General features: G+C 34.4%; 2 pseudogenes; both read left to right on the top strand.

The window, feature by feature from the left end:
* The first annotated feature begins 3716 nt into the window (after positions 1-3716).
* Positions 3717-4680, top strand: LOC149168946 (1-phosphatidylinositol-3-phosphate 5-kinase FAB1B pseudogene; annotated as a pseudogene).
* Positions 4681-6363: 1683 nt separating this feature from the next.
* On the top strand, positions 6364-10916 carry LOC149168945 (1-phosphatidylinositol-3-phosphate 5-kinase FAB1A-like; annotated as a pseudogene).
* Positions 10917-25956: the final 15040 nt, after the last annotated feature.

Genomic DNA, 25956 nt, shown 5'->3' with positions numbered 1-25956 from the left:
CGGTAAGGGGGATCCATCACTTAGGTACATTGGGTGTATTCAATATGGAAACTAGCATAAGCTCATCTAACTGTGCTTGATGGATACCATCACTTTGGGAAAATTTATTACATATCAAACATTGGTAGTTGTAAGAACATATATGTAACCTTGAGTGTTGCAAGTGCAACCTAGGTGCATATGAGACTTGAGGTGGAGACATCCAGTGTTATAGCAAACTTCCTTACAGTTGTTAGAATATAGTGATACAGGAAATAAAAGTTCCAAATATTCGATGATCTGGGTTAATTCAGAGTTTTTCAAAACCCCTAGGGGTAGTGTTTCAACATACATCGACCATGGGTCATAGTGAAATTTTGATCATCCCTAAAATTTATGTTGGATCCTTAACATATTTTGATGAGAAATAAAGTTTTTGCTACAAAGGTATCCTAATCTGATCCACATCTGATATGAGTTCAGGAAAATGGATTGCATAGCATATATTGGAACTTAGTATATGAAACCTCAAGCTTCTCAACCTAGGTGAATATGGGACATCATTTTTGTTGTGTTTGGTCTAGTGGTAAGAGCACGGTAAGAGTTAGTGGAAAAACAGGTTCAAGAACTTTGGTTATTGTTCACATGTTATTTGCCTAATTTATATCTACTACATCCTCAAGCTACTATAATTCATTTTGTGGTGCCTTATTTTTTTTAGGTGTAAATGTTCTTGCACCTCTTCATCTCCTTCAGTGATTGTTATAGGTGGTATAACAAGGCTAGGTGCTGCTCATGACCTTCAAAAATTCTCTTTTAAGGGAGGAACATAATTATGATACATCAATGTTTAACCCCTATTATAATTCTATATTTCGAGATGGAGAATTTGCTAGATTTGTTTTATTGTTAGTCTCTTGATGTTTATTTATGCATGAATGGTTGGATTTAATAGAGTTATGGAAGTGCTATAACGTAGTTATTACTATAGGAAGAAAACATATGCTAAATGCTCATTGTTTTAATGTACAGGTCATAGTATTAGGGTGCTATGCTAAATGTTTACTGTTTTAATGTCCAGGTCACAATATTAGAGTCAAGGAATAGGATAGATGGACATGTTTGTATAGATTACTCCTTTGGATTCCTAGTTGACATGGGTGCCTTATGTTAAGCGAAGTGATATGGAGCCTAAAAGCATGCTTGTGATTCTATGTAATCATCCTTAATGAGTAACTAAAATTTCTGAAATATTTTATTTTTTCAAACAAAGAAAAAAATGGTTTTGATTGAAATAGAGGATTATTCTCAATTTATTCCTATGCTTCAATGAATTCTAATTTCTAAAACTAATGCAACACTTATATGTATCCCTTCCTACCTAGACAAGTATCTATTATCATCAATGGTATGATTTTATGCAGGCTACATGGTGGTTGTCAAAAAAATCGTCTTGCACGTCTGATTACAAAATTAAGACTTGCGTTGTATCATACTAGTGGAGATAATTTAGTTTTATTTGATCATGATATAGAGAGGTATTCTCCAAGAATCTGGGTAATTCTGTCAAGTGCCTCTAATGATTTGGAAACCTTGTGTTAAGAACAAAGACAAGCAAAAGTACGAGCCCTATTTAACCTATATTGTAGGATTAATAGTGGTAAGTTCCAAGAGTTTGGTGTTCAATCTCTTCCAGGCTTCATAAATTTTTGAGGAAACTTGTTGTCCATTTTTTTAACGTACGAGACATGCTTGTTGCCCCTCCTTTCTTCCCTGGCTAATTGTGCATCGTCATGCTCCTTTTTAAATCGTGCCTCAATCTTTGGGGTGATAGATTACAAAACTCAACCCATTGTAAGGAATCCACAGCAAAAGGCATTTACCCCTTGAGTATGAATCCAAAATTTCGTTTCACTTATGCAATTCCATAAGTAGTTTCAACATTCCACCTTATTTTTCTCCTTTTTCTGTATCTTTCTATGACACACTTCCACAAAGGGGACTCAATGGGAAATTTTTGTTATTTTTTTCACCATCTCCTCTCCCTTTTCCACTTCTTCCACCATGATTTCTATAATCATACCCTCCCCAAGATGATGAATGTGATTCCATAAAAATAATATATGAGAGTAAGAAACAAAAGAACAAGAGTGAGTTTTGAGTGGTGTTATGCAGGCAAAAACTCTGTTCCTCCCTCCAAATTTGCTTGCCAAAGTTTTTTTCAGTGTTGTTTTGCCAAACTTGTCCACCGTAAGTTGTGCTCATTTATGTTGTCCAAATCTGCTCTCCAAAGTATGAAACTGAAAAATGAGATAAATTGGGGTTTTAAGTAGTTTTGTAGAGAGACAGGGGGGAATTTTGATAAATAGGGGGCCCATCCTTCCTCAAATGCCAGTTGGTGTGGGGAGGCCATGTGGACCGACTCTACTTGTTCCCTCCAAAATAAGCAAGGTATTTTACAACTTTATTTTTTATTTTATGCAGGAAATGTTTCTCATGCTGCTCAATGCTCTGTCCTACAAATTCTGACATGAATCAATAAATTTGCATTTTGAATGCAAAATGGGAACCTGTTTTCCAGTCTAGGATGGTGATTTCAAGGGTGGAAAATTGTATAGGATTCATTGTGTATTTTTCAAATTTTATTGTTACTAAAATAAGTATTATATTTATGCTAAATACACCTTAAAATTCTAATCTGTCTAGTAAAAATGGTACTTCTGTTATGTATGCTATGAAAATCTAATTCATAGATGGAGGCTAGAGCCTGGAAATCAATCTAATATTTCGTCTGAAATATTTCCAACAAAGTAAAGAGGTTCTTAAAATTGCGTTCTTGAAAGTATCCCATATGGTTGACTATCTCCAAATTAGGTGACATCCTCATCTTAGTTTATATGATATTTTCTTGGAGTCAGAATTGATGGGACTCGCTCTGCTCTTGTTTTTACAGGTTCTACTTATGGGTGAAAGTCATGATCATATGAAGAAAGTTAAACATGTTGTTCAATATGCAGGGTTTTCATCTTACCATTTAACCCTTGAGACTTGTTTCCTTGCAAATGAAGGTGCCACCTTCCCTGAACTTCCCTTGAAATCACCAATAATTGTTGCATTTCCAGACAAATAATTAAGTTTATATAGATCAATTTCTATGATACCCCCTTGTGTTGTTCCAATTCCAGAACAAAATGAGTAAGGAGAAACGAAAAACCTGAAAATGTATAAGACAACGTCAATTGTCTCTACCTTACCATATGACCCTCTCATTCGTAACAATAATGGAGACTCCAAACCAGCTCTTACTAGTGGAGGGACAGGGCCACCTATATCACATGTTACTATTAAATCTAGTGTTGATGGAACCAATCTTCCTTGAGAAGAAATTGTTTTTAATAAATCCTCCATAGGAGATACATGTGCTCAAGTTACAAGGGTATAGTGGGATATATATCCATTTGGGCAAATACCTTCCCTATCGACTACTCCTTCAGGCGATTTATCTGTCAGCTTAAATAAAGGCATATCCAATTGAAATTATATCTCCTGTGGGTCCAGGTTCATATGGCACAGTAACATCAAATTTGGAACTTCAAGGCAAGGAATGAAAAGCTCCAGATCTAGAAAATGGTTTCATTGTTTCTGTTTCATCCAAGGTTAATATTAATTATTAAATAACAACATAAGAGCTATATGGGAAGGTGGCATCGGAGAATCAAGGAATAATAGAACAGGAAATGAAGTCCAAGGTTTTTCCACATGAGCAACGTGTAGGGCACATAAAGCAAGAATGGGTTTTCTCTAAAGAATACTTTCCACCTTCTCCTCATGATCATCAAAGTATATTGGTTTCATTATCAAGTTGTTGTGTGTTGAAGGGGACAGTCTGTGAGCATTCACAACTCTTTTACATCACGTATTATGGAAGTTTTGACAAGTCACTAGGAAGGTACCTCTGGGATGATTTGGTTGACCAACTGATTTTTTCTTTGTGTATTTTTTTTCTTCCATAGATTTCTCTTGATACCTTGTAGACTTTCCATTTACACAGTAATAATTGGAAAATTTTGATGCAACAAAACATACCAAAAACATTTAGAATTCATGTTGTTTTTGTAATGAACCCTCAGAAGCACATGTTATTTTCTATACACATCGTCAGGGTAGCCTCACAATATCGGTAGGACAGTTACCTTTATTGTTGAGATTACCTAGTGAACGTGAAGGAAAAATAAGGATTTGACATAGGTGCTTAAAATGTGCACAAAAATATGGAATTCCAGAAGAAACCCAACGAGTAGTCATCTATGATGTTGCATGTGGTATATTATTTGGAAAATTCCTAGAGCTTAGTTTCTCTAATCATGCTGAAGCAAGTAGAATTGCAAGATGTGGTCATTCCTTACATTGAGATTGCATTTTCTTTTATGGGTATGCCACTGAATTCAACTGCTTTATATTTTGCAAGTAGTTTTCATGCTACTTTTTTATTTTTACCTTGTGATATCGTACATAATTTATGTTGCTCTTGATTTTTCCAGAGTACCCATAATTGTGTATGATAATTAATTTCTATTCCATACTAATATATTAGACCTACATTGTTACTAAATTCAATGTGACATGTTTGGAAGTATGATTGCATGTTTCTGGTATTTGTCCATCAATGTTCTACATGTCATTTTCCACATTCAAAATTAGGGTTTCGTTATCCACATCAACAAGATTGGATCAAAAAGGAAGATGCAAAGGTACTTTATGATACAAATTGTACATATGGGTATATGTTTTCTAATTAATATATGGCTATAATACCTATGGTGTAAGACCCCCCAGATCCAAACTAATGTTCATTTTGATGCAACGAACAGGTTGCAAATAAAGTGGAAATGTTGTTTAGAGGGGTTTTTAATTTGCTTGGAAAGAAAATCGCCACATATGGATCCTTTTATTGTGGTATTAAGGTTCTTGAATCAAGGAGGTTTCAGAGCTTGAAGGAATGTTGCATAAAGAGAGTTGAATTTGAGGTGATATTATAGATGTGTATAAAGGATGTTTAGTGTACTTTAGGTTATCTAACATGATAGTATGCTAGAATAATATTTCCACTTAATGAATTTTTCCATATTTGTTTATAGAAATTTTTTAGTTGGAAATCGTTTCTTCATAGGGTTCATTCTTTTGATGCAATCTATCAAATTCAAACAGGGATTGTTGTAAGAGGCCATCATTAGTGTTGGGCATGTTAGAACTTGGAAGACATGTTGCTGATATTTCAAACATAAACAGTATAAGGTGTCTTTTTCTTTATGAAGTCTATGAACAGGATCGTCATCTTTTCCATTTAGATTCATCTCTTAGAGTGAAAAACTCTATTGCAAAATTGGAATCTAGTCCACTAGAGGATTTTAAGAATCCACATAAGGAATATGATTCTAGCATAAATGAAAATGTTGGAGACCGTCAGGGTACGGTAAAAGATAGTAACAATTCTAGTGGTGGTCTTGGAATTGTGATGATAGAGGACACGGGCTCCATGGTTGATGGAAATTGTTTGGACAAAGCTATCTGTTTTGGGAATCTCTAGTTCAAAGATATCCAAGTTGGAGACAAGCATGTTTTAAATAATGGATCTGGGCAGCTTTCCATGATTAGTAATGTGGTAAATTCCTACTTGTGTGACCATTTAGAGGAAATTGAGACTGTGAATGGAAAATTAAATTAAGGCATGGAAATTATTAAATTGGTAGAAGGTAAAAAAACCTAGAATATATGGATGGCATGGAAGGAGATCCAAACATTAGAGATTCATCCAATATAACTAATGGTACCATGTTTTATACTTTTGACCTGGAGAATGGTGAATGTGATACCAACATCCATGTTTATGAGACAATTCCTTTTTGAACAATGGATAGTAAGGGAAATACAAATGGTTTGGATGAAGATATGGCAACCTGTCAGAAACTGTCAGAGCATGATTCTCATATCCTGGTTGATCTTTGAAATACATTATATGCACCATGGATAGGTCTCAAGATGTATTTGTGACATCAAAAGGGTAGGAAGTTGGTTCTGTCACTTGGGCTACTATTGCCATTGGCAGTGAATCTGCAGACATAAAATATTTTAATTCAGTTCAACGAATTGCAATAGGAGACAAGACGATGTCCAAATCTTCCTAAAACATGCACGATAAAGGTCGAATATAGGTGCCTGTTGAAAAGCATCCATCCTTCACCAGTGAAATCATTAAATCTATCAGAAGAGTTTGGAAGTTGGATTGGGTTTCCTGTGTCAAACTTAGCAAAACGTTACATCAATATTTTACAAGAAAATTTATTAGGGTCTATTAGAGTCGACTCTCAGAGAAGCTATAGTCCTATGTTTGTCTCATCAATCAATCATGTAGGTGGTAATGGAGTGGTTGAGCTGCTTTTACCAACTTGTATTAATGATATGGTTATTGTTGTTTATGATTATGAGCCAAGAAGCATAATAGCTTATGCGCTAAGCTCGCAAGAATATCAATATTGCCTATATGACAAGATACTAGATAGTGAGAAGAAAAATGAAATAGACAGGGATAAATAAAAGGAATGTGCATATTTATTTGGTATGGGTGGAGTGGTTTCAAATCCACTTTAACTGTGAGATGATGCCTTAGACTCGAGTAAAGTTCTTTCCAAAGAGAGAAGTTCAAGATGCGAGGACATTTACACATATGGCTCCAAAGGGAGTGGGGGTTCATATCCATCACTATATGAAAAGACATGCAAAAATATCCTTTCGTGATGAGGATCCTCCTAGAAAAGTTAAACACTTGGTAGCCTGCTATTATGCAAAACAGTTTGATGCGCTTAGGAAAAAGTATCGTCCAATAGAGATGGGCTTTAGATTGTCACTAAATCACTGCAAGAAATGGGGACCTTAAGGAAGAAATAACAATGTGTTTTTTCCAAAATCCTTCGATGAAATATTTATTATTTAGAGTCACCATGACAAAATTGGAGTCTCTTATGAAGCTTTCCTCAAAATATTTCAAACATCTATGTGACTTGTTATGTTCTGGAGGCCCCACGTGTTTGGAAAAGATCCTTCGTATTTATCAGATTGGATACTCATATTATTATTCATTCTATATTTGACAATTACCTTTTGTAGACTCCTAGAGAGTTTATTAGACTTTGTTTCGTTCTTTGTGTGTGTGCATGATACATAATGTGATTATCTTTTAGGTCAATATAAATAATGAAAAAGGTGGCAAAGAGATCAAGGTGAACTGATGGTAATGTAAAATCTGATGTTTGGAAGAAATGTAACATAAGTTTATGACCTCAAGTTCAAGTGGCTCCCGTTACAATGCAGATTCATTAGGAAACAACAAATTTCTTTTGGACCAAAATATCTTAGAGATAATGCCAACTTCTCTAATATTTCTTGGGAATAAATCCAAGCACCTTTTGGAGAGAGCAATTGGAATGACACTTCATTTCTCATGGTAAATATAGTTTTTGTTTTTCTTAATCAACATCAATTGTAATCTTAGTTTCAATTTTTTGTTGAGCTAGTGAGTTATCACGATTTTTTGCAATGTGTTTTTGTAGTCAATTGATGTCATGGATTATTCATTACTTGTTGGAGTTGATGAAGAGCATTATGAAATGGTTTTAGGTAATAATAGTCACATACAATGTTTAGTTTTGGTAAAATAGACTAATACATTCGCTTTGAAATATATTTTCTGATATTTGATTTTCCATTTTAGGTAGCATTATCAATAATTTCAGTTGCTTGGGTCAGAGCATGTACCTATCAATGTTGCATAGATGAATACACTAACTTTTTGTTTTTCTTCGTTTCAAATTTCAATACATGAAGTTTAGTTTACATTGGTGATAAAGCCAATAATTCTTGCTATGATATTCTTTATTAAATGAAGTTGCTTAATGATGAAAGCTTAATTATTGTGACGATATTACAATTGACAAATTGAGCATTCTTTACCAGAGGTATATGCTCTTGATATTACACTTTTATCATAGGACCAAGAAAAATGTATTGTCAGTCAAAGATTTCATTCTTTGTGACCGTCATTTATGTCAATAGGTTGTGGATTCGTTGATTTGAAGTGTTTGGTGAAACCCATTTTAAGTTCCTCATGTGGATCTCGCTATGAGATGAGGTAAAATGTGCCCATCTTCTTTTTCTTTTCTTTTTTAATTCTTATGATAATATCTTCTCATTGAATATTTTCTTTCATTTGCTAGCTCAATTATCTTCAATGCTCTAATATTGAACTTATTTTATGCCTTGAATAAATAATTTTGGTTGATTTTAAAATGCCTCATTGAGTTACTTTTTCCATCCAACTAAAGCTAAGTGTATTAACACCATTTTTCGAACACAAAAGGTTTCTAAATTCATCATTGAAGGTGATATGATTTTGTTTGTCCTTGATGAAAAGTAACAACACGTTCTCTTTCTTGTTTTTATCCTTTCAATGGTTGGTAAATTGTAAGTTTGTTTTGATTTCTTGTTTTCTTCCATTAAGGTAGATTGGGCTTTTGGTCTTGATGCTCACTTTGTGTCCATGTTTTGCAGTGATGCTCTAGAATTATGCATGGTTGTTAGTTTGAGCTGATGTTTATCGAAAAACAATGTGAGATTAAACATGTTGCTCCATTAATGGGAACATCTCCTGTCATAGTTCATTAGATTGTTGGTACTATGATTTTGGTCTCTGTGCTCACTTTTATGTCCATGTTTTGTAGTGGCTAGAAGTATTCATGGTTGTTAGTTAGAGACAGTGGTTATCAAATAGCGATAATCTTTAAACATGATTCTCCATTCATGGAAACATCTCTTGTCACAGTTCATTAGATTGGTGGCACTACAGATAGTGAGCAATTGACCAATCCCAACATTGACCAATGCCACTTTAATGTACTATGGATGCCATATCTGTTTAATGTACTTTAAACATGTTCAAATTAGTGGATTTTGTTGTTGGTTATTATTTTGCTTATCATCATTATTTTTCCCACTCTAATCCTATTTTCTATGGATCTTTTTATTATTCCCCTAGATCTATTCTTGCAAGTCTAATTCTTTAAAGGGCTCTAGTTCAATGTAAGCGTATTTGCTTTACAAGCAAGAGGTTGGTGGTTTGATTCCATCGTACCCTCATATTCAAATGGAATGACGATAATTAATTTTTGGTGACAGAGACTCTTTTGTCTATCATCAAAGAGCTTATGGTGACATTTTTCGAACCTCACCAAAATATGAAATGGTTAGGGTCAATGAATGCCACCATATATATGAATAAATAGTGACGGCCCTGAAAGGTCTATCACCATAAATCACTGATATTCATATGAAATCATGATAGTCAATGAACATCACCATGTATATATATATATATATATATATATATATATATATATATATATATGCATTAATAATGGCGGTCATGAAAGGTCCATCACAATAAATTATTGTTGTTCATATGAAATGGTGATGGTCACTATTCGTTATTATCATCATTATTTGTGACAGACTTTGAATGTCATCACAAAACCTATACTTTTTCCGACACCACCATTTGTGATGTTTAAGTTTTTAGTGTCAGAGACTAAGGTTCATCCTCATTACTCACATGAAATGGTGACAGCCACTATCCGTCATTATAAATTCGTATTGGTCACGGACCTTGAATGTCACCATAACACTTATACTTTTGGCGACGTCACCATTGGTGATATTTATTTTTTAGTAACGAAGGCTCTTTTGACTATCAACAATGAACTTATGGTAACATTTATCGACCCTCACCAATAACCTTTTTTTAATGTAGTGAGTAGCTCTATATCTCATGTTACCATGAGATGCCATTGATAACCTTTTTTTAATGTAGTGAGCAGCTTTATATCTCATGTTACCATGAGAGGCCAGTGAAGTTGGATAAATGGAGAGGTAATTACAATACATAATAAAAACAAATTAATGAAATAAAATAAAATGGGGAAAAATTAATTAGGTTGTAAATTTGAAGTGTTTTCATATTATGATTGTATAACAAAGTTACCCAAATCTTTTAGAAATGAATTTAAAAATCAACCATTTATAGTAATTCGAAATTTTTTATGTCTTGTATTAATTTTTATAAATAAAAATAATAACATTAAATTAATTTAATCCTTCAGCTAAGTTCACTTGGCAACCCATCATAAATGTAAATTGCTAAGTTTGAAGTTCCATGTTCAAATCCTTTGCCAATGGGTCTTGTGTTGCGGGATCTCTTGGTTCACTTAGTAGTAGAAAGAATCCACTCCGTGTCATGGTTTCATCAATTCCATATATATATATATATATATATATGGAAAGAGTTAAAAAATAAATATCAATTTGATCGGGTGTGTTTTTTTTCTTAAAATAAGTCATCCTTGTTTTAATGGTAAATTTCTTAATATTTTGGAAATTTGAGTAATGTGAAACAATTAATTTTTTCAATATTTTAGAAATTGGAGTAATGTAAAACAATTAACTTTATTTTTGTACTGATCCGGCACATTTTCAAGATATTCTGGAATCTGTAATCTAATTAAATTGAGCAGCACATCATTCTTTTTGTTCTTTGCATTCTGTCAATTTGAAATCCCAATAAATACCAAAGAAAAAAAAAATCCAACAATACTGAAACTAAGTCTAAACTAAATTTCTCTGGTTCAACCAATGAAATCCAATTCTTTTCTCTCGATTCAACCAGTGAAAACCGTATCGGAATGAAATTGTTGCAATCACGCTGACTTTATACCAAGGACTACTGGTATTGGATTGGAACTGCAGCGCTAACGACGTTCGCTGTTATGTTTGATAACTTCTTCACACTACCATTGCAGTACCTTATATTATCCTTCGCTCTTTCCAAATAAAAGTTCAAACATGTAGAGCTTTATCCACTTTCAAAACCGTGAAAATAAATAAATTGTTAGTCTCTCAATTTCTTTTAATGTGACTTACTATTCTCCAATTTTACATATATTTCGTAGCCATTGTAAAGGCAATAGTTACTAAACAGGAGTTAGAAAAAGATTAAGAACGGGAAAAGCAAAAGCTTCCAACTGAGCGTCTACATTCGTTGTCCATTGAGTGTCATCATTTGGCTGGTGCCCACCGAAAGTCGACCAATGCATAAACGATCAGAGCATACACTACCGCTTGTACAAAAACGTATGGTCCTTCCTACAAAACCTGACCAACACAAAAACGTATGGTCCTTCCTACAAAACCTCACCAACACAAGCATAATTTCACCATTTGCTGAACGACATAAATCATCTTTGCCATGGAGAAAAGCAAGGTGCTGCAAGTAGTTGAACTTTATGAGGGTGTTGAGTTTGCAAGGAGCTGAATTTTACAGAGTGTTGGGTTTTGCAGATTTCAGAATATTTTAAAAATTTGAAGGAAGTTCAGAAGAATTACCAATGTTTATCATATTTATTTTATTACTATTTTATATTATATTTTCTTATTACTATTATATATCACATTTTTTTTTTAAAATACTCAGAAACTTACATTTGAGATTTACTTTAAAAATATGATAAACATGGATAAAATTAATTAGAGTGAGCAAATAAAAATTATATTTTCAAAATCTATAATCAAAATAAATTCAAACATTATTCATAAATAAAATAGAAAACTATTATAACATTTAAAAACAATCTAAAAATATAATGTTACTACGAACATATAATATCACACTGCACTAGATAATGAAAGATTAAAATTAAAATGATGGTCTTCATAACAACCTGTGGATGTTATTAATTGGTATTCTAGCATGGTCTCAATCTTTGATACATAGAAAATGCATAGGTTAAGTAATGCTATATAATATCATGTTGTTCTTTTACAATTTAGTGAAGATTTATTATAATTCAATTGTCAATTAGGCATAGCAGCTATTTTTCATTACCACACATAAATTGAAGATGGCTCATTATTGTTAATTTTTAAAATAGAGCAATATTTTTATTTTTTTAATAATAAAAAATTACTTCTTAAACTAAAATAATTTACTAAAATAAATTCCACCAATTGAAATTTGATCATACAACCTAATGTTGAATTTAAATTTTAAATATTTTTAACAAAAATTCTCATTCTAAATTCCAATTAAAATACTCACATATTCAAACTCCAAACTTATTTATAAAACCAACTCTTAAGCGTCTCTCTGTACCATTTACCCAACCTTTTTTAATCGAATAACATCATGTTAATTTCATTAATTAATTATTCCAATCTTAATCTTTAAATCATAGCAATATTTTTATTTTTATAATAATAAAAGATTACTTGTCCTTTAAGTCCAAGTCTTTCACTAAAATAAATTCCAACCATGGGAATTATATACACTATGTCAAATTTGAATTTTAAATATTTTTAATAAAAAATTTCATGTTAAATTTCAATTAAAAAAATACTATCTTACATATTTAAATTTCAAATCTAGCTTAAAAGTAAATGCCTCTTAAACATTTACTCAATCTTTTATAACAAATTTTTCCTGTATTAATTTCATTAATTAATTATTCGAATCTTAATCTTAAAGTGGAGCAATATTTTCATTTTTATAATAATAAAAGATTACTTTCGTCTTAATATAAAACTTTTTGTTCTCCCGATCGGGATGAAGAGGCGGGTAAGTAGAGATGACAGGAGTAATCATAGCACATAGAGGGTAGGTGGATGTGACTCCTGGGAAAATGTGGCACCCCCAACAAAATTAATGAGTAGGAGGTCATCCCAAGCCTCAAGGCATCGTAGTGGCGGTAGTGGTTTGCAGATGAGTAGAAGGAGTGGAGACGGTAGTGGCAGAGAGAATAGGATGGAGAGCAGTTTTTATATGAAGACTGAGGGAGGTAGTTGTAAACTTAGCCTATTCGGGGCGAGGGTGAAGTAGCAAGATCCGCAACCAGAACCTCTCAATAGGGAGGTCGACATCCACGGGTATGTGTTTACTGTGAACTCTGTTTCTTTTCCATATTGCGCTATTGTTAGAATGGAGATGTTTAATAGTTGTGAAGCTGGGGAGGATGAGAGTTATGAGAGCCCCTCTGTAATTCTTGGAGATGGTAATAAGGGATTATACCGGGCGGGAAATTCTGTGAAAAAGGAAAGTGGTCATAGAGATAATAGTGGGAGAAAGCATGAGGGATCCTGTGACAAGTATCCCCAGGATGAAGAGGAGAAGAAACCTGGTAAGGGTGACCCGAGAATTACTCCAATTGCCCATCATCTGGTTCGTATGGCAGAGGGTATAATTGAGTTTTTTTACCCGGATGGGCGAGAGCAGAATCAAACATATGAAAACAAAGGGAATTGTAGTAGAAGCCAGGGATTATCCAAAGGTGCTGAGGCAAGGGCGGATGATGAGAAGCATATCCACAAACTAACTCCTGCAATTAATGAATGTTTACAGGTGAGGGCAAGACAAGGGATGGCGCGCTCGGGCCGGGGAAGAGGTTGTGGCAGTTGGGGTCGCCCAAGGTAGGAGACCCAGGGTGGTAGGACTGCAGACTCATCAGGTGGACCGCGCAGCGGAAGGAGAACGACCCTGACTGCAGTTCAAGAGGCATCTCGTGCCCATCAGGAAGGGACCAATGAAGATATCAGGGGCATTATTCAAAACATGGAATCCAACATACTAGAAGAGCAGTCGGGTTCTGAGACAGAGGAATTAGCAGAAGAGGTGACCGACCCAGGCAATACTAGGGTCAGTATGACCCTGTACAGACAATCCTTGAATATCTACTGGGTCCTTAAGCGTTTGTTGGCTAAAGCCCTTGAATAGGTGGCTAAGGAAATGGCTGAACTTGCCAATGGGGTGCCTAATATTCAGAAGGAAATGAAGAATTTTCAAGTTATCATGATAAACCAGAATAACAAGATTGAGGAGATGTCTCAAATCCTGTCCAGGATGGTTGGACGTGGCCCCAGCCAAGCTGATCAGGTGCATATGCCCATGGAGATGGACCAACAAATAGGAACCAGGGGAGAATGAGCTCCTGATGGCTCAATGTTAACTGTTTTGATTTTCTTTCTTTGTTATTTGCATGCGTATTAGTAGTCTGATAAGTAGTTTCAACTGTTTGGTGTATGTAGCCAATATGGACAAATTAGCAATTTTTTTTTTTGGAGTGCCTATAACAATCTAAGGTGGCCAACAGACCTGGTTTCCCTTAGGGGCAGGGTGAGGCCACCAAAACAATGTATATGGTTGCCCTGTTTGATATAATTGGAAAGAAAAAAGACGGTACTACCTTTACTTACAAAAAAAAATATAAAACTTTTTGTTAAAATAAATTCCAACAATTAAAATAGCATAATACAAAAACATGTTAAACTGAATTTTAAATATTGTTGAAAAAAAATTTCATCTAAATCAAAAGAAAAAATACTTTCTATTAAATTCTACTCTATTTATTAATTGTTATATCTATATCTATATCTATATATATATATATATATATATACACTTCATATTACTTCAAGAGGAAAAATCGTATCATTTCCACCTTTGACACAGTATGTAAACAATATATACTAACAAAACTAAAAATAGAAACCCCAATATCTTTAATAGCTAGTGAACCATCACAATCATTTAGAACTCCGAAACAAGAGCTCAGAATAGACACAGGTGCATGAACCATAGGCTTGACATTGCCCTCAAAAAGACATATATAGAAAAATGACCCATACATCAGAATAGGAGAACCATCACACAATAGTAAGAATACATCATTAACCAACAAGAGGAGATTAACAAAACTAAAAATAGAAACCCCAATATCTTTAATAGCTAGTGAACCATCACAATCATTTAGAACTCCGAAACAAGAGCTCAGAATAGACACAGGTGCATGAATCATAAGCTTGACATTGCCCTCAAAAAGACATATATAGAAAAATGACCCATACATCAGAATAGGAGAACCATCACACAATAGTAAGAATACATCATTAACCAACAAGAGGAGAGCCCACCTATGCCATCCCAAAAATTCGTCCTTCATCCAAAGAACCACATGCCAAACACTAAGTGCCTCAGAAATAAAAGCTAGATTTAAAAGCTGAGACTTGATACCATAAGAAAAACCTAGAAGCACATGGCCCCAAACCGCACATGGCCCCGAACCTAGAATCACATGTCGCCATCATCCATAGGAAAAAAATACCATGGAGGGCCTTTCGCAGACCAAAACAAACGTCAGGAAAGGTCCATAACTTACCCACCACCTCCCACCCACAATATTCATTTTTTGAAGAGGAAATATTCGCCGAGACTAGCACTAGAGCCAAGGGTAGCCATTTTCGCTCTCCCATCTGAGTTACAATTTTATGGATTTGGTCGTGCACTCAATTTTGTCCCCACAAAACCTTAGGATGGGATTATAAAAAAGGGTTTTTCATTTTCTTTATAGGGTTTACTTCTACTTGCAAAAAAAACATAAAAAATAACTTGAACCTACCTCAACAAAAAGACATAAAGAACGACTTGAACCTACCTCAACAAAACCAAAATACCAACGAGTAATCTTGTCACAAAAATACTAGACAAATAATCTAATTTTAATTAAAAACCCAACAAACACAATCGTCAAGAAAACTTATTGAGCCAAAATCTCAAACCCCTTTACTACTGATTACACCTTACCCAACACCGTAAAAACCACCGCATCCAAAAACCCGCAAACCACTAACCCAATCACGTTACTTTATATTAATATCATTAATTAATTATTAAATTCCTAATCTTTAAACTATAACAATATTTTTATTTTTATAATAACAATAAATAATTACTTTTCTCTTAAAAAAATTAAATCGCAAGATTTAGAATTTAATAATGCAACGTCAGTTTAAATTTGAATTGTAAATATTTTTAACAGAAATATTTCATTCCAGATTCCAATAAAAAGAAATACTCTCCTACATATTCAGCTCTAAACTTATTTTTAAAAGCTAATCCTAGAGGCCTCTTAATCATTTACCCAATATTAAATTATATTTATTCAGTCGCAGTTATTATTCTTAAAAATGCACATTAATTCCATGTTACTTAGAAAAAATATGAGGTTGACTTGCCATGGTAACAATCCAATATATTTTTCCTATAATATCTATGATTACATCATCTGATAAGTAACAGAAATAGTTAATTGTGTGTTGTCACTTTCAAATATTTTGCATTCCGTAGTAAACACATGCGCATCAACGCTGAGCGACCATGTGAGAATCGAGATGTGCATGTTGGTTAAAACGGCGGATCTATGTATCAAACACAGCGATGAAATGAGAGGCAAGGATGTCAACGATGATGTCGTGGGATATTGTGAGACTCTCCATGCTAAAAGGTGAGAGATGTATATAATAATATATTAAACTGGTAATCTCTGAGAATGAAACCTCGGTTGCAGCTCTATGTGAAATAGAATTCACTGCGCAACCTGGAAAGTTGATTTGACTTTTTAACATATTAAACCGTTAATCTCGGGTTATTAAACTGGTAAAGGAGGTTGACATCCATACCCTCGGGTCCACGTGAGTCACATCTTTAACACAAGTCCGTTGAAACAGCCGAAGCAGCTAGATGGTCAATTTATCATGCTTGCGTCCCATTTGTAGCTCATGATTATTCAAAAAATTGCAGGACGAAATGGGAAGCAGCATATTGGGCTCTCACAGATCAAATTTGTTTGGGGTAGCGATCGATTCCCTAGTCTGTCATCGAGTTCAATAGCGCGCAGATGAGAGGAGGAGGAGATGGGATGGGCAGCCATAGACAGGCTCCCCACATACGAATGTCTCAGAACTTCCATACGAACGACCTCCTAAACTGTCAGTCCATCGGCTCCGGTCACAAGCAGATCGAAGTTTCAACTAGAAAATAAACGATTTCTTTCTTTCAACAAGTTAAATATATTTTTCAAACCATTGCTTTTTGACTTCCTTTCTCAGACTTAACCGATCTTTATGCCAAATCATTTTTAACAGCTCATTCTACAAATCCTAGAAATTGTTTTATCCTTTCACACCGTATTCTGAATTTCTGACCTTGTTTCTTCTGGCTTACGTGGCAATTATAATTTTTATTATTTTCAACAAGTTACAAATATTATTCTTTAGCCATTACATACACTTTATGCTCAATTTCTTTGTTCTGTACTATATGTCTTTTAAAATATTTTTAATTTCACACTGAAGCATTTTCTTTTAAAATAGTTTATCCGTATTTTCATTAAATATCGAATGCTTAATAGATTTTTATTTTTTATTTTTTATTTTATGATCTTATAGATTTTCTTATTGTTAAAATTGTTTTATCATTTGTATTTTTAAAATAAAAATGATATTATATTATTATTTTATTAAGTAAGACACTTCATATTATGGATTTCAAAAATTTACATGGATCAAATAGAGTTTTGAGGTTATGATAATATGGTTTGATGATAACATTAGCTAAACGAAAAGTACATACGATAAGTTGACTATACAAACATTGATTGAGCGTACATAAACATAGCATGTTTGTTAGAAGAATTATGAGCACAGTGTTCAGCAGAGATGTTGACTCTCAGTGTCGTTTTCTTTCTTACTGTCGGGAGCACTCCTTGGAAGGAGTTGTGGCTACATACAATGAGAATATTAAAAAGCTTATGGTCTATTTCTTCCCATTTGTCTTCAAGTTTAGCATGCTTATGACTGTTTTGTTGTTGGTTAATGTGGTAGTCAACAAGAATGCACCTAAGACGAGCTTCGATATGCAAGTAAACATTGGCAGTCTGCATATAACCGACATATCTGGAGCGTGTGGATGTGCCTGTGTTAGGAATCCAATTTTGAGTGTTAGCTTTCCCATGTTAACATGGAGTACATTTGCACTCTTGGTCGACAAGGGCTTCATATCAATTAATCTCCTAGTGGGCTAGGTTTGGGATGATTTGTTCATAGTGAGCATGGGAATGTCTGGCTTGGTTACAGGCCCTATGCTTAGTGGTTAGAGCTAGATTGTTGGATGAGTGAGTGAACTTAGAGGGGCGACCTTTTTCCCTTCCTCACCTAGAGGTTGTAGGATTTCTTTCAGTCATGTTGATGACAACGGGTTGACTTAGATGAAAGAGGAATTACTAAGGGATAGAAAGGAGATGTTTTGAGGTAAAAGAGGGTTGAGAGAGATGGAAATTGATAGAGGGCTAGAGGAGCAAATGCTAAAAGAGAAAAAAATGGAAACGGGATGGTTGAAGGCAAGGAACCTAGATTGTGAGTTGAACCAGAGGCTCTAGGAGAGATGAAAAATGATTAGAAGGACGAATCAAATTGTGTTGTTGGGTGAGGATTCTTCAATCCACAATCCAATATGGGTAGTGAGCAGCCCAACAATAATTAGTTCGATTCAGAAGGAATTGAATTGGAGTGAAAATTACCTTACCCTAGTGTTGGAAGAGCTTGCGTTGAAGAAATGAATGACCTAATTTAATGTTCCTAAAATTGGAAAAGCTTGCGTTGAAGAAATGGATGACCTAATTTAATGTTCCTAAAATTTTAGGTCATCCCAGGTTGAATTCCCTACCTAGAAAGGATAATATGCGAAGGAAGCTCTGCATGATCCTAATAAGGGAGTGATGGCATCTCGATTCGAATTTTTTTATAAGACCGAGGGAGCACATTTTTTCCATCATCATAGCACACCAACCTTTCTTTAAAGAGATCACCACCTACTCAAATCTGCACTCAAGATTGTGCATAGTACTAAGGTCATTATGATGGGAGGTGATGTCGATAACCACATACTCGGAGGATTTAAAGTGGGTGGTCTAGCAATGATGTTAGATTATCATTCTAGCATGATGATATAGAGTGTTCGTCCTTTGCCTTGATATGGCTCTATTTGGGGTTGTATCAGTTTGGTACGTGTTATCATGATGGTGTTAGGGAGTTATTTGAATGAGCATCCTTGGGATGACACGTTCCACATAGTCTCAGCGGGTGGCAAACGTGTTGTTTAATAGCCCTAGAACCCGTGCCTAATTTTGAAATGATGGCTTTTATTATTTGTGTAATAGGGAAAATATTATTGGACTAAACGTTATTGACCTAATCTGCAATGGTTTCTTTTAGTTGTCGCTAAGAAATAGTTATGGAGTTGAGAAATCCATAGAAACTCCCACTTGGTTTTAAACGATTTTCGCAACTACCATTAGAGTACCGATATCATTCTTTCTTCACTATAGATCTATGATCTGAGTACTGGGATGATAACACCATTTGATCTATTTTAAAAGGATGTAAACGTGAATACATTCATGTTGTTAGGAGGACTTGTGAATTGTGGATCTAAATAATGATAAAGACTTGATCACTAAGTTATGAGCATAGTTTCAAGGATTCAGTTTTTTTTGTCGAATTTCTTCATCACAATTTTGAATGCCGACGCTAGTTTCACCGTGACACTGCTAATGAAAATTGTGGCAATGGGTTCTCATGTAGCCGTCAAAACTTATGTCGACAAATCTATAAATGGATGCCATGATATAAATGTAGAATTTATTCTTGAAGCAATGATGATGAATTGGTATACCTCCAAGTGTGAATGCTTGGAAACTTGTGAACACCAACATTTCGACCACTCGTTTATCAATATCTTTGGGAATTACCCTGAAGTGGTACTCTCTAACTACAGAGATGCATTTATCTTATTTGTGCAAGTATCAGATGCTTTAACCTCATCCATTCAGAATGTTGAGGCAGAGACGTGGCTTTGAACACGATGTCCATTAATTCTTACGAGGGTGGTGGTGAGTTTGTAGTTTCTTATGATATTGTACAAGCCAACAAAGATTATATGGCATGGCCTTGAATAAGACAGACTTCAAACCATAAATAAGATAAACAACATACGACCGATCAAGCTTTTAAAAGCTCACCATTGTATAGTGATCCCCTTTATATTGATACTGCGTGTTCGAGTTCGGCTTCAAATTACTGTAAACACATTTCTCTGTTTGAGTTTGCCCAATTAGTAAATTTTTCCTCTTTAGAAGTCATCTGTCTCGAACGCAAATCATCTGTAAATTTAAGTAGCCTTGCTGAAATGGTTATCCATGCAAATCATCATCCCACGACAGGAGAATCCCCGCCTTCTACTACAGTCAATCCATGTCCAAATCCTAAATGCTCAGATATTCGTTTTCCACATGAATCTGATCATGTGATGATGATGCATGAACTACCTTCATTAGAAAAAGAAGACCCTCAGCTTATAGAAATGTTTAGCAAGATTAGACCAACAAACATGCCAAGATATGGTCTATGCTATTTTGAACAGATGAATGGCTTAATCCCTAAATCTCGGTTCAGTGTTGTTCTAGATGATTGCAAGATGTCGTCAGTCCCAGAAATGCATAAGTTTTTCACTTTAATGGATGGTTGCAAAAAGTATAAAAATAAATTCTCAGTAGATGAAAGAAATGTTGAACTGGGATATTTATACTCATCCAAAGGCAAAAAGTTTTGGCCTTACTTATACAGTTGAAGAAAAAATTAAGATGTTCCAAGAAAGGAAAAATTTCATGTAGAAAACAAAAATCTGGATATCTTTCTATGTCTGGGAAGACATGAATCAGTGAGAAAATGTTCTGATGACTGACACTGCATCTTCCTCCATAGCACAACACTCATGGTCTACCTTAGATGGTAGTAAGATTGAAACTCCTTCCACATTTCCACCTTATAAAGGGATCATCCTCGAGGAAGCTCAGAACTCAGCAAAAGCTATCCCTTTAGTACTTAAGGATGATAGTGCTTTAGGCATTGATGGTAGAATTCAAAAGGCCAGTGAACAATTAAACTGGACTAACACAACCATCAAAGGATTGGAAATGAGTTCTGCAAAATCTTCTGTTGTAAAAGAACAGTTTGATAATCTTCAAGTTTCAATCAACAGTGTAAATAATTGTCTGAATGATGTACAATTTTCCTCTTCAGTAGTAAAGAGCTATGTTAGAGAATCTTTGAATAAATTGGAAGAAGTAGAAGATAAAATTGTAGATCAAATGCATTCTACAAAAGGACTCATAACAGACTTAGCTAGAAAATTTGATAAGATTCATCTAACTAAGTCTGAGAAGCCAGTTCCTACTTTCCTGTATAAAAGGAATATTCAAATCCAAGATCCTGTCAGACCAGTTGACAGACTTCCTCATCTATTCCAAAAAGAAGTTTCATAGTCTTTACCAGAATCTTCTAAAGAAAAGACTAATACTTCTAACCAGATTTATATTGCCTCCTTATTCAAGGAACCAGAGAAAGAACTAGAATCACAAATCTTACCAAGATATGAGCCAATGGAAAGTCAGTACAACAAATATTCTGCTCCTGATCTTAGTGGTAAAGGAAAGGTTCCTGAAACCCATACCTTTTTTCCAGACTCTCATCGAGAATGGAATATTGATAATCTCAGTGTGGGACAAATAAGGCAAATGATTGATATGATGTTTATTGAGTATAAGTTTATGTGCCTAAGAGGGAATGATGAAATAGAAGCCTACAAAACCAAGGATAATTTTAGGGGCGAATGTTCGCCCTTTGGCGAAATTAAGGGGTTTTAAATTTTTAGTGGGCGAATATTTTGTATCATAGTACATTTTTACAAATCACCTCAAATAGCCCACCTTATTTTAAGGGAGAGGGTAAAAAAGGTAAATTTAGCCCTTGAAATTAGGACTTACAACCTTCCATTCCCCCATTTTCAAGAATAGGTTTTATTTAAGTGAATCCATTCGCCCATTTTCAAGAATAGGTTTTATTTAAATGAATCCTATGGGCCAAATACCATATTTATAAAAGAGGTATGGTAAATTAATAAAAATATAAATAAATGAGAGGTATGGTAAATAAATAAAACATTTTTTATATTTACTCCATAATTCACCTTATATACATGTAACGGGGTAAACAAATAAAAATATAAGTAAAGTGGAGGTATGGTAAATAAATAAAACGTCTTTTTATACTTACTCAAACGGTATGGTAAATAAATAAAAATATAAATAAACTAGACGTATGGTAAATAAATAAAACCTCTTTTTATGTTTAGTCCATAACCCTCGTTCTATTTATGAAGGCTCAAGAAAGAAGTTTTATTTAAGTGAATCCTATGGGCCAAATACCATATTTGTAAAAGAGGTATGGTAAATTAATAAAATATAAATAAACGAGAGGTATGGTAAACAAATAAAACATTTTTTTATATTTACTCCATAAGTCACCTTATATTTACGAACACTCAAAAAATGGGTTATATTTAGGTGAAACCTATGGCCAAAATACTATGGGACAAATACCATGGACTAGATTGTTATTAATACCATGCAAAAAACCATTATTAACCCTAATATTAGAATTAATAAAAATAAAAATGGCACATGGTATTGACCCATGGTATTCACCAAAATGGCACATGGTATTGACCCATGGTATTCACCTGGAATGTAGCCTATTTAAATGGGGGAATTAAACCAGCATGTAGCCTATGCTAAGATTCACTAGGACTTTACAAAGTTTTATTATTTAGTGAAAGACTCGCCAAGATCTTACAAGATTTTATAATTGAGTAAAATATTCACCATGCCTGGTGAGAGATTCGCCAAAAGATTATATATGCATATTATATTATTGATAAAATCGCCTTCCATTTTTCCTATATACCATGGAGATTCGCCCATTTATTATATTTATAAATTTAGGGGGGGTTCTTAAAATTTTCCCTGTACAAAACTATCATACAATGTTTTAGAAGAACTTTCCTATGGTGGTGGGAAACTAAATCATCCCCAACTCTACTAGTTCAAAAATGGAAAATGAATTGCTCAAAGATGAAGCTAGAGATATAATTCACAACACTGATGATACACCTCAAAATAATATGATTGGAGCTCTCACCTCTATGATCCTAGAAAATTGGTGTGGCTCAGAGACAGAAATTGCAGACAAACATGAAATAATCTTAATGAATCTTAAATGCAATAAGATGTCTCAATATGAAGACTTTCACAGGGATTGGATGCAGCGCATCTATGAAGTAAAAGAATCCAAAAATATTCTTTGGAAACAAGTATACCTTGCAGCTCTTCCATCCAGATTTGTAGATTTTATTCGTCTACAGGAAGTCTTCCAGTTACCATTTGAATCTTATACTTGGGGAGAAATATATTCTATCATTACTAAATCTTTGGTTGGTCTTTGCACAAGTTCTAAAGTAAATAAATCTTTAGAAAAACTCTCAAGATTGCCTGACAGTAAATCTATCTGCAGTAAATATGGCTTAAATGTTGAAGATCCTCTTGTTAAAGAAGAAAAGCCAAAAGACGAGAAAAGAAAGCAAAGAAACAGACAACCAAATTTGACAAAGGGAAAAGAAAGGCCCCATTGAAGTCCAGAAAAGGATATTACAAATATATCCCAAAGACCCATTACTACAAGCCATCTGACATTCATCTCCATAGCTCCAAAGTGGAGAAATGGAATAAATTAACTTGCTGGTTATGTGGTAAGACTGGCCATACTTCAAACAAATGTCCAGTTGGTGAAGAATCTAAGAGAAACAGAGGCAAGAAATCACAACCTCTAAATGTTCAGAAGAAAGTTGTCAAAATAGAATCTTCAATGTTGTGTATGAGATGTGGGTCTAGAAGTCATAAAACGGATCATTGTCCAAATGTTGTAATCCGTGAACAAATACAACAACAACAACTTGAAGATTCATCTGCAGACTCTTTCAGTTCCTCTTCCTATGAGTCATCAGTTGAAGAGCTTAATGCTCATATTCAACCATGTTTTTGTTCAGAATCAGATGATTGTCAATGTCATTATTCCTCAGATTATGATTCTGATTCTTCTATTGATCTTTCTATTGATGAATCACCTACAAAAAAAGCTCAAGGAAAAAGTATTGATGGCTCAGACAGTAGAAGAAGAAGAACTCAAGCTTCTTGCACAAATTCGTGCAATGGAAGAAGGAGACATGAAGAATCAGCTACTTGAAGCCTTCCTGGATCAACTCCATTCTTCAACATCCTCCAAAAGTTCTTCCAAGAAGCTGCTCTATGTCGACGCCTCCTATGAACAGAATACAAAATCATTTCAAAGACATCAACCACAAGACAAAGTTCGTTCACTCACTTTGGGGGAGGTAAGCAGAGAAATCCATTGTCTTAAAGCAGAAATATCTACTTTAAAATCCAAAGTAGAACAACTAGAGAAAGGAAAACAACCCCTGGCACAAAATATTTCTGCACATACAAATGCATATACATTGCATACTGCACCATTTTCCAGTGAATCAAAGGTTGAGATTGGTGAAGGGCAAAGAGATGCCACAACAGGTTTCAGAGAAATGAGAATTCTAACAGTTGAATACCAGCAACATCATGTTCTCATAGATATCTGTATCCAAAGTGAAATATTTTCTCTGACTGCACTAATTGACTCAGGTGCAGATGTGAATATTCTCAATACTAAAGTTATCCCAGCTAAGTATTGGGTTGCAGCCAATAGAAAGGTTATTGGCCTGGGAAACAAAACTCTCAAGTATGAGGTTCCTAAAGCCTCCATATGTTTTGATCATCACTGCATTAAACTTAAATTTGCAGTAGCAGACATTCCTGTTGATTGTATCTTAGGAAATGTCTTCTTAGCAGCTGTAGAACCACATGGTTCTGTCTGGTTAAAAGGAAATAAAGCCGGATACTTCATTACTGTCCCTACCTCACATGGAGGACCCAAGAGAATTGAAATGCCATATGTTTCAAGTCCTAGAGTATCTACCATGGTTCAAGCCATGCAAGAATTGGATAAAGCTAAGTCTAAGTTGCTTGAATTCAAAGAGTTGAAATCTTCAATCTAGGTAGAAGAACAATTAAAGAATCCTCTGAATCAGAAAATAATTTCTAAACTCAGAAAGAAAAGTGAAGCAGAATTTTGTTCTGAAGAACCAAATTCCTTTTGGCACAGGAAGCAATATTTTGTTGAACTACCTTATAAACCAGAATATGAAGGTAGGCCCTAAAAGAGTAAAGCTATTCCCATGAATAAAGAATACAGAGACCTCTGTGAGAAAGAAATAAAACAACTGTTGGATAAGAAATTGATTAGAGAATCTGACAGTCCTTGGAATTGCTACGGATTCTATGTTAACAAAAGGTCTGAACAGATTAGAGGAATCCCCAGGTTAGTTATAAATTACAAGCCTCTAAATTCTATTTTAGCAGACAATACTTATCCAATACCCCATAAAGGAGACACTTTAAGCAGAATTGCAGTAGAAAATGTTTTCTTAAAATTTGATCTCAAGTCAGGATTCTGGCAGGTAGCCATAGCAGAAAAAGATAAATTCAAGACAACTTTCAATGTGCTTGTTGGACACTATGAATGGAATGTCATGCCATTTGGTTTAAAACATGCCCCATCAAAGTTTCAGAAAGTCATGGATTCCATCTTCAAACCTTATTTTGATTGGCTGTTAGTATACATAGATGATATTCTTATTTTTTCCAAGAATATTCATGATCATTTCAAGCATGTACAGATCTTCCTCCAAGTGGTCAAAAGAAATGGGCTGGTTTTGAGCAAAAAGAAGATTGAATTATTTCAAACTTCTATCAAGTTCCTTGGCCATACAATCCAAAATGGACAGATATATCTATAGAAGCATGCCCTAGATTTTGGAGATAAATTTCCAGAGACAATTATCGACAAAACATAGCTTCAAAGATTTCTTGGTTGTCTAAATTATGTCGGCGATTTTTATCAGGATTGTGTTAAGGACCAGAATCTATTAAACCAGAGATTGAAGGAAACTCCTATGTCGTGGACTGATGCTCATACAAATGCTGTAAG

This window comes from Pinus tabuliformis, chromosome 4_2, assembly GCF_031772625.1.
Source record: "Pinus tabuliformis cultivar Carrire ecotype Pingquan chromosome 4_2, CPIR1, whole genome shotgun sequence".
Taxonomy (NCBI): domain Eukaryota; kingdom Viridiplantae; phylum Streptophyta; class Pinopsida; order Pinales; family Pinaceae; genus Pinus; species Pinus tabuliformis.
The sequence above is the reverse complement of the archived record's forward strand: the minus strand, read 5'-3'. Positions and strand labels throughout refer to the sequence as shown.